A 9,308-nucleotide genomic window follows, 5' to 3' on the forward strand; every position below is an offset into this window, starting at 1 on the left:
TCAAATACTGAGAGAAATAGGGGAAGGGATGAGAGATGAAAAGGAACAATGGAGACGATAAAAGATGTCGTATAGAACTGAAAATGAGGGGTCACTTTTTAATCGTCTTCCCCCTGATATCAAAATATTATGGTGCCGCCGCTGCGTAAGCCGTGATTGGATCATGCATAAGATATTTTTTCTAATTTCCGTCTTCTTAAAAGCTCCATCAGTGCCGCAATGAATGAATAACATTTTCTGTTTCTTTAATATGTATTCTTCACCAGGCGACTCAGAATTCATGGTTCTTCCCATCCATCTTCCCATTTACCAAACATGAAACGAGACTACCAACTTCCTCACTCATAAAGCTACAAGATACCCTTGTTTATAAATATATTCGATCCTGCCGAGATTTTAGGAGGAATTCGTGTCGGACACAGTCTAAACTGATCTGATATTATTAATCGTTTCTTTTAACGCATCCGTTTGCTGTTGATGTTTCGACGCCCTCAACTAGCTTTGATATATCTCGGATTTAGATCAACTCCAAGCTGAGTGCTACACCCAAGACCTTTTAAGTGCTATCAAGACAGCCTTTTAAGAGCGCAACCAATAAAGGGGGGCATTTTATTGTTCTGCTGTAGGTTTTATTGACAATTTAAACCCGGAAATTGAGTGTGTATTGCAGTGAGCACGTACGTACATAAGCATTAAAATGTTATTTTGTTCAACTCTGCCTCCTCCTCCTATGTAAGTTGAGACGAAGAACTTACCTTTTCATAGCAAAATCTTTCAAGAAAAACATGAGAAATGTTTTGTAAAGAGAGTGAGAGATATAAAGACACAGAAATAATAAGGGTATGCTTTGGTTCAAATAAAAGAAGAAAAGAAATAGATACGACGTGTTGTTACGTGAAGAAGACCACTAAATGGAAACAGGATACGTACTGCATTGAGCGAACATCATCCAATATTCATCCGGCTAAAGCAAAATGACCATTTTGAATAATCAAAGGATACATCAATTCAAACAGAAACTTAAAAGGAAAATTATTAAGAAGAAAATGACTATAATCGCTATTCAAACCAATAGCAAGGATTAAAAAGATAACACAGCATTGATCGTGTTTCGCGTCTGTATACTCAACGGCAACTATAATTTCAAAGTAGTTGCCATGGCAACAGAGTATACGAAATCAAGCGACTGTCGTACATTATTATTGTTCAGACCATCTTTGAAAGGGATTTACCGTTCATTCTCTCATCTTAATACGACCTTTCGTAAACGGAGGGAGTTTGATCGAGAAGGATAGAATAGGATATATACCATTTTACTTACGCCTCCATTAGCTCTTCATAAGGTACTCATGGTAATATAGGTTTGGCATATACTATTCGCTGCAAATGAGACAATCGTCCGAACGTCACGCTAAAAAAAAACGAAAGAAAAAAAATCACCGAATGTTTCACCAATCATTGGCTATTACTGATAGTGTAGATGTAAATAACAATTTATATCCACTGGTGCGCATGCAGATGGGGGACACGGACCGCCCCCCCCCCCAAAAAAAAAAGAGAAAACGAAAGAGAATTAGGACAGGAAAGTGATGAAACATGATATAATTTGTTATATGTAGACCTATCAAAAAATAAGATTATTGAAGGTTGGAATTTTTGCTTTCTCGCAGCTTTTCAAAAACCATGCCTCATATGCCATTACTACTCCTTCAAGAAGTTTGACCATTTTTCCATCACTCATTAAACATATATTATTCTACAAACAATTCATCATGCCCGATAGAAAATAAAATTGGATAAATAAAAGAGTAAGCAAAAAAATCATGAATGTAATTCGATTTTACAAAGTGTTCCTTACAGCGACAAAATGGTGGTCTGGGGAGGGGGGGGGGTTGTGATGCATTGATTGCAACTCTATGATTTCTGTATTTTGGATTTTCCAATGTAGCCAACTGGAAACGTATTGACGTAAAAGACATTTCTTTCTTTTTTCCAAATCTTCTCTTTGATTAATCGTATTTAGAGGCAAATAATGTAACAAAAACATGAAAATGTACCTTTCCTACTCCAAAGATTTAACATCCTGAAAGATTTCATAGCCACTTTTGGATCCTTAGAAACGGCAATTTGGCGCGAAAGAAAAGCTCTGATTATGGTCACGTGCACGGGAGGTGCTTTCCACATGGGGGTGTGTCAGGAATCCATTTGTCAATTATATTCACCTACGAATGTTATAAGCTATTGAAATCAATGTAGCTGATTGGTTGAGAGAACATTTGTCAAGTGAAAACCACTGACAAGACGTTCCATGCTCACCATTATCAACCAAATGTCTAGTTTATACCAACTGGTGGCAGACGAACTCGGAGTATACACAATTTGGAATGGGATTAAACGGAAATTATACGAAGCAGGTCCAGCTCAAGTGGAATTTACTTGCAAGAGCGGGCCCAGCATGCCCAGGGGTGGGGCAGAAGGGGGGGGGGGGGGATTAAAAAGGGTGACGAGATATCGAAAGTCCATTACACTCAATTCTCTTGTTTTCCTTTGAAACTGATGTTAAGAACAATACCCTGTCTCCATTGATAATAAAATCATAAAATCAAATAACAAACGACCATCATCATGCACTAAAAGCATTCCATAATAGACCTACATCAATTAGCCAATGCTATTGTATATTTCTATACGCTTACAGCTATCTTTTGTCTTTTTAACTCAATGCTTTTGAGGTTGATGAATTGTCGCTCGAAGAGTGTATTGAATGTGACGTGGTAACAGCTAATAGCATTATTTGATGAAGCGTGTACGAAGCCTTTCCTCCGGCCAATCATCATCATCTTGGAATTTTATACCAAAGTTCAGTATCCGTCCGCTTTTTGAACAGTGCACCAATGACATGAGAGATACATAATAAAGAGAGTTACTTTTTCTACCAGGTCAAATGCACATAGGGGTTCCTCTAAAAGACCCCTGTACACGAAGATATTTTAGACACACACATTTGTTTTAAAATGAATATAGTTTATAGGTATTATAATACTGGTTTGGTATCTAATTATGATCGCAATTTGATCTACGGAAAATATGAATACATTGTAGAAATCTGTGAACCGATGATTACTTAGTGATAGATCAGTTAATGGAACTGTGATAATATTCACTGGCGTAAATCCGGTACGAGCAGTGGGGGGGATGAAAGCAATATATTGACCTGAAAATGAAAAATTTGGCGGCCACCCCCACACCTATGGCTATGTATACGGGGGTAAAATCCTTTTATCTTTCAGTTAAACATTTTTCGTACAAAATCCCTGCTTCCACAAAGAAACCAGATGACCCCCTCCCATATGCACGAAAGTGTATTTAAATTATATTTTAGTTCGTTTATGATAAAAGTTATTATCATTTGAAAGTTATGGAATCACATATTCATAAATGGACTTATTGTAACTAAACTCACATGATGAACCTTTGCAATAAGCTAAACGTAAGGATTTGTCACGTCCAAATAGGTTGAGCGCGGAGCGAAGCGACCGCGCGAGAAATTTTGCATTTGTAGAATGCGTGGAAGTGCCGTGGCCGAGTGGTCTATAAGGCGCCTGGCTATAGGCCTACATGAAAATGTCCAAGGTTCGATCCCCGGCCGCTATGCCTGTGAGCAAGGCATTTAATCTACAATGCTCTTTTATCCTGCTTTCAAATAAATGGAAATGCTATAATTGTGCATTATTGGTAACTAGGTGTGAACTTGTTAAAAAAATAGAATGCAAAATTAGGTCTTGATTGCATTTAAGATGAAACCACACATTAACAGTAATATTAAACATTTTGATGATTAAAGAATATTTTGTTTCCATTTTGAAAGTGGGGGGGGGGTATTGTTCATGCCAACCCTGCCCTCCGAAAAGTGGGGGGATGTATCCCCCATCCCTCCGGATTTACACCCGTGGATATATTGCCTTTATTTTTCATAATTATACGAAAGAAAAGCTGATTTACATAATACAACATACAACAGAGCAAAAACAAAAGAAAACTACTTAAAATATCAATGAAAATATTGTCGAATTTGGAGACCAAATTTTTCAGTAATACTGAACAGTGTAAGATTTTCATTTATGGTTTCACACGCAAATGGGGGGGGTGATCTCGTACTGCACTATCCATAGTATGTCTTGTTCATAAAGTATAAACATTCTCACTTATCTATTTCATATCCATGGTGGAATAGGAACTTAGGGATTTTTTTTTAATCTCACACTCGCAACCTCTACGCCCGCCCTTCCCCCTCCTCTATAACTAAAAGCGATCAGTTCAACGAATCAAGTTTCAGTTCACACCAACAACTCTCACTCTATGAAACAAGGATACTGATAAGTTAATAATCTCATACACGCGCCTCATTCGTTAACACGAGGATACGGATTGGCTCATCACTCTGCACTCGGCAACCAATCACAAACCTGCAGGTACAAATGATGAATCTCTGTGCGTCTCCGCATAAAAATGAAACAGAAACACACATCTTCGGTGTTGTCATCCAAAAGACATTTTATTTACGATAAAATCACTCCAAGTACTATATTTATTCAGATTTCACGTTTAATCAAAAGTTCTATAAATATAGGTTGTTTCTTATAATGAATAATACCGTTTATCCTACAAGAAATATTCAATTAGCTTTTGTAAAAATACACGGAAAGCAATGAGATTGGTTCGAGAGAAAAAAGGGAGGGGAGAGATCACAGAGAGAGTGGGAGAATAAGAACGACAGACAAGGTTACTAAAGTCAAACCTCAATAGCATCTGGATATAAAACCAACGAATACACACAAATCTATTTTTATAGTAAATTTCTCAATGATTTTGTGCATTTTGTTCCACATTTATATAATGATGGAAAGCCGGTATATAATATTCATAACATAGCCAATAACCGCTGAAGATTTTTACCGTGTAGAAAATGCATACACAGAACAATGCAAGGAGAGTTTTTCACGAAGCAATAAAAAGCGCAAGACTGAATAATAATGAAATAGACGATAGCTGGCGCTAGACCGGAAAAAATGTACACTGACATTGCTTTCCCCATCCCATTTTGAGCTTAGTTCCAATCTTTTTCACAGATATGTATAATACATAGATATGTATACTAATTACTTTTGAGCACCCCCCCCCCTTTCATCCAGAATTTTCCTGGACTATGAATGAAAATAGAATTCTTTTCCACACTTACATGAATACTAAATACAGCAATCAATTAATGATGGCAAGACATAAAAAGCTGGCTACACTTCAAAACATCTTACTAAATGCATGCATATCAATGAACCATTACAGTGAAACCAAGTGTTTCACACATTGTACAAGTCTTTGCAACACAATAAACACATATATCGTGCTTTATATACATGGATTAAAAAAAGAATTCTTTAACAATGAGAACAAACTAAAAACTTATGGTTCCTATAAAGTACTCTTTCATACCCCCCTCCCAAATATTTCTAATGACCAATTCCTATCTACAGTATCAAATGAGTGATGAAGAAATGTTTATTATTGATAAAAAATGTATGAGTTAAGATCAGGTTAAGACCAGGCAAACATGTTGTCCTATGCAACGAGGTCCCCTGTGAAGCAAAAATAAAGACGTCAAATCAATAATTTCATTTTCCTGTTCTCTTTCCTGAATGATATTGTTCACCAAACACAATTTATATTCAAAATAAATTCTTTAATTGTGCTGTACAACTAAAATGAGGTGATTCTAATGTACAATACCTAGAAAACATACACTGTAAAAAAATACAGAGTTCAGAAAAATGAAATTCAGTGTTCCAAGAGGACAAAACCTTCTTGGAAGGCAGAGATATACACCATACATAGGGTCTGAACATTAAAACACCAAATATTGTTAAAATAACAATTCGTTATATGTGTTGGACCAACACCTTGGATTTAGTGCTAGTGTAAAATGCTTGGTGTGGATTTCTGTGAACACTAGTGGTGTAATTTCAACAGTTTTTGAGACATGAGAACTTTCCTTGCTTTTGACGGGCTGAGAAGCAAACATGTCTGACCATTTCTGTTGGATAAAAGGATAACTGTCGGATAAAGGAGTCTCTGTCAGAAAAAAAATCCAACAAGACCTTTCATGAAATGCTCACCACGTACTTCAGTACTACTACTTTGGTATTAGTAACTAACATTGGTACTGGATAAGCAATGGTACTATTTTCATCACTGGTAAAATCAATTTTATGGTTCATTTTGATTCAAGTACATAATAATAATGCAAGTGCTATAAATTAGAAGAAATAAAATCTTATAATACAGTAGATGCACCATGTCGGGAATTTGTGGTGAATGACTAAAAATAGTATGGACAGAAAAACAGCATAACTTTTACAGTGATTTGTTTACTGTATTTTGAAGTTGTTGACCAATATTTTACCCTCTATTTTGCTCTGCAGCCAGCTGCCTTTTACCTCTAAATATCTTATAATATTATTTAAAAAAAGAGAAACACAATGCCATTTAACCACCCCCTTTTTTCCTTTAAAGCTCTAAGATATTACATTGCATAGAAGAATATATTTCATATGATATTCTATATGAATTAAATCATGTATTGTGATTGGTTCAATTGGCATCATGTGACCAATCATAATCGAGCTATCATGTGAATGGTGTTGGAAACAAAATGAGGAGCATTTGCTTTGCTGTGATATCAATGATAGAATATTGCTCTACTCAATGATTGAATTAACGGACCATGAAATCTCTTGGACACACCGAAAAGCCAGTTGTCTCCACCAGTCAGCTTTTTTTATGCGACTTGGGGGTTGACAAGAGAAGTAGGTCAATCGGCACAGCTCTAGATCTTGGGCCGGAGTGGAGATGGATCAACTCGGTCTAGATCTGTCATTCACACTTAAAGATAAATACCAGTTGTGGTAACAATCTCAAATTGAGTTTGAACAGAATCCAATGAAATAACCACCAAAGACTTTGTATGTATAAATAAAATTTATGTGCCACACAGCTCTGGAAGAAAATGCATAATTGCTGAGAAATATCAAAATAAGCATGGAATTCCATCAAATGTCGGGTATTTTTTGAGGTGCCACATATGCTTTTATTTTCTGTGTTAGTGATCATCAGAATTACCAATTTCAAGCTTAAGATTTCATGATTTTACAAAGATATGTTTACATTAATGTACCAGATCTAGATGTACGATAACAGTTTGACAATCAAGTGCAACCATAACTGCCTGTAACCTTCAAAGAAGTCATTTAAAACAAACATACCAGGGGTGTCTATAGAAAGTACAGAGGGAATATCTTTCCTTGTAGGCGAAATAGTAATGGCTCGTACAACATTGGGTAAAAAGCCTGGTTTACAGTAATTGTAAACTGTCATTGCATCTAAAGAACATTAGAGATATACATTTACAGTTTAACAGCAGGGACTGCAATATCACTCACTGATAGTCCTGTAAAAGGATTCTGTTTTTTTTAACTGATATCTTTAAAAGCTTTCAATATTTAAGTTTACATCACTAATATTTCTAATGTGTAATCAAGTTTTGCTGTTGATATGTTGATTGTGCTAGATGAGACACCTCAAAGTTTTCCAGTTACATCTACAACATTTTCTTATAACTATATCAAAAATATTTGGACAAGCTATAAACTGTGCTTTCAGATGGATCTTAGCAGCAATATGTTTAATCTATAACAGTAGCTGATGGGGATCAAATCATATTCGCTTTCACAAACCCTCAAGAGAGGAAACAAGAAACCAGAAAACAAATCATAGGATCACATGCACTGTACTGTTTCATTCTATTCCCATAAGCATTGCTCAATTTACGGCGCATGTGTACATTAAGTTTCTGTACAAAATACTACAAATGAATATTACCGATGACATTTGTACAATACACAGGTAACAAAGTTGCCTGCTTCACTCTAAATGTTAGAAAATCACTATGCAATCTAACAAAGCAAAAGTGCCAGAACAAGATATTTACACATCAAAGAATTCAACACACGACATCGCTTTTCATCAAGAAATGAAAACACACACAAAATGCAAACACAACATGCTATTCACTTTTGTTAAAGCTTGTCATACACATAAACTTGTTTTGAACTCATTGCATTTGGGACTTTTAATCACTCACTTAAAATGAATAACAGGTTTTCTATTTGCATCTTTCCCAATGGATAATTTGTCCCAAAGTTGGCAAGTAAATGAAGAAGTTGAAGCAGCTGATGAAATGATATTACTAATGTAAACAGAGATAGAAAATGCACAATAAATTTTGGCAAAATTTACAATTAAAAATTAAACTTTAAATGTGCAATCTTTTAACATGTATCTGAGCCTATTGCAAGGATTTAAAATATACAAACCCACAGTGAATTATGCCTACCAGAAAAATTCTTAATGGAATAGTGACATGCACTAGGATATCAGAATAACAATATGACCCCATTCTCAGTACAATTTCTTGAACTGCTTTCCTTTAAACCATTTTAGAAGATTGCTTGGCTAGCATCCTCATCGAAAACTCCTGAACTGGTTTCCAAAACCACTTCACATTAAGTGGTCTTGTTGCTATATGGAAAAGCTCTCAGTAAAGTTACACATTTGCATGAAATTGGGAAACTGCAGCGTAGGCATTCTACACAGAGTGTGTACTGAGTAACATGCCAAGCATGCAAACACTGTACAATTAAGATCGCTTCCCGAAGAACAGCTGTGTCCTCACCTTAAACCAGTTTAACGAGGCAAAGCGGTCTTGAAACCTACGTTGCGAGATGGTTTTCCAAACTTGTTTGGAAGATCGCTTTCAAAACCACTTCGCACGTTCCCATTAGACGTTAAACTAGTTTCCACTAGACTAGTTTACGAAAGTAGATGAGAACGGTGTCTATGACTATTATTGGGAAGTGACCAGCATAATCTGAAAGGACATGCAAGTCTCTGTCTTTGTATGTTTACACATATCTACCCTGTTTTCACCCTGGCCTTGTCCTTGGCCTCGGCTCTCTAGACCTGTGCACAACACAGACCAAAACTGTGATAAGCTACTGAAATCATTGTATCTGATTGAGATGACCGTTAACCACATGATCGGGATCGGAGGCAGAATACCAGCATTCCTGAGAATAAAATGTGGCTCAATTAACTTTGCCTTATACCATAAAAAAAATTAACCGACAGGAATTTCTTTTTTATTTTGGGGGAAAAATAGGAGAATATCATACAAGGTTCATTTGAAATCAATTGGT

The sequence above is a fragment of the Lytechinus variegatus genome, chromosome 3 (genome assembly GCF_018143015.1).
Source record: "Lytechinus variegatus isolate NC3 chromosome 3, Lvar_3.0, whole genome shotgun sequence".
In the NCBI taxonomy this organism is placed as follows: Eukaryota; Metazoa; Echinodermata; class Echinoidea; order Temnopleuroida; family Toxopneustidae; genus Lytechinus; species Lytechinus variegatus.